Source organism: Etheostoma spectabile, chromosome 3, assembly GCF_008692095.1.
Source record: "Etheostoma spectabile isolate EspeVRDwgs_2016 chromosome 3, UIUC_Espe_1.0, whole genome shotgun sequence".
NCBI lineage: Eukaryota > Metazoa > Chordata > Actinopteri > Perciformes > Percidae > Etheostoma > Etheostoma spectabile.
Genome location: NC_045735.1, coordinates 23,333,497 through 23,335,211, shown reverse-complemented (window position 1 = coordinate 23,335,211; position 1,715 = coordinate 23,333,497). Strand labels below are relative to the sequence as shown.

General features: G+C 44.0%; 1 protein-coding gene across 3 annotated transcripts in view; it reads right to left on the bottom strand.

Moving 5' to 3' along the window:
• Nucleotides 1–1,715, bottom strand: part of p2ry6 (pyrimidinergic receptor P2Y6) — a 13,555-nt gene that overhangs the window by 5,895 nt on the left and 5,945 nt on the right. The window contains exon 1 of one of the 3 annotated variants that reach the window (XM_032504528.1): nucleotides 1,486–1,646. The exons of the other annotated variants lie outside the window; for them this stretch is intronic. The gene's annotated coding sequence lies outside the window, so the exon portion shown is untranslated. Of the gene's footprint in view, nucleotides 1–1,485; nucleotides 1,647–1,715 lie in introns of those variants that run through there. 3 annotated transcript variants of the gene reach the window in all.

Genomic DNA, 1,715 nt, shown 5'->3' with positions numbered 1-1,715 from the left:
GTCAGTTTTTGTTCCTACCCTCACCTATGGTTATGAAGGATGGGTCATGACCGAAAGAACGAGATCCAGGATACAATCTGCCAAAATGGTTCCTAGGGTGGCTAGCGTCTGCTTTATCTGTGAGGAACTCAGAGTAGAGCCGCTGCTCCTTTGCACTGAAAGGAGCCAATTGAGGTGGGTACCTACGTAGGGAGGTGTTCCAGGCACGTCCAGCTGGGAGGAGGCCTCAGGGAGTACCCAGGACCACCCTGGCCCGGGAACGCCTCGGGATACCCCAGGCAGAGCTGGCTAATGTGGCTCAGGAAAGGGAAGTTTGGGGTCCCCTGCTGGAGCTGCTGCTCATGTTTCTAACTCTAGAGAGCAAACAATAATTACAGGCCTTTTAAGTGGTCATATTGGTACCTTGTGTATGTGTGCGGGTACCCGAACCGAGCCCAACGGGACCCGACAGTACCGGATGGGCCTCACTGGGTTTGTACAGATATTTAGAAACGATGATTGGGTTTGGGTTGGGCTCGTCACATCAGCGCAATAAGGGATTTGTTGTAAAATGGTGCCGCGGCTCCTTTAAGAGAGCTCAGTGCATGTGGGTGGGTGTGTGAAAAGTGGGCAGAAGAGAGAGAAAGAAGAAGCAGACGTGACTGGAGCAGAGTTTGTGGAATAAGTTTAAATTTTCATTCATTTGCTCACCCGAAACGGGATTTTCACCCCGATGTTATTTATTTGTAACGTCAGCCCTGGAGTTAACGAGTCTCTCCTGGTTTTCGGACCACCACGTTTGGAAACAAAGCAATCAGAGAAGGTTAACACATTGAACATTTATAATGAAACAGTTGCACTTGTTGCCCCGTGTAAGCTGATGCGCTCATCTCTCGACATTTCCGAATGCCTTCCTTCAGTTGCCTAATGAAAGCAGGTTTTACACACACAAATACACATGTGTCATTAGTATGAAAAAAAATAAATAGATTTTAACTTCGTCAGCCTCGGACATAAATATCTTAATGCCTGTCGGGCACGAGTTGGGTTGGGTTACTGCTCTGTCGGACGCGGGCCGTGTGTGTGTGTGTGTGTGTGTGTGTGTCTGTATGTGTGTGATCGTGCCTGTGTGTTTCTGATTGCTTTTAGGTAAATTGATTGCTCACCGCTACTCTACAGGCCATCTCCATTTCCTAAATCGGCAATGATCTTAGTTTAATAGCAATATAATAGATCCACACATTAAAGCACAGCAGTAAACACAGACAGACAGACAGACAGACAGACACACACACCGCACCACAAACCCACAGGGGGAAAAATGGTATGTCTATTGATGTATAAGTATATAAAGAAATATTGCACTTCTAAATGACACAAAGATTTAGAAGTGTACAGTTTAAGGCAATTCAAAATGAAAGGCTTGAAATGAAGTCGTTTAAAGCCACATGTTTACTCCATCGCGACACTAACAGCAAATACTAATTAAAAACATTGCTCACCGACCTTTGCAGGAATTTATTTGACTTGGTCATTATGGGTGTGAAGGGGTCATCTACTTTTTCTCTATGAAACAGTGCAGCGTTTTCTGACCACATAGTTGTAAGGTTTTTGGTAGGTTTCCAGAAACTGTGGTAAAACAGACATGTATTCTGTAACAAGACATCTGAAAGCTGTTACAGTTAGACCACCTTTAATAATAATAATAATAATAATAATAATAATAATCTTTATTT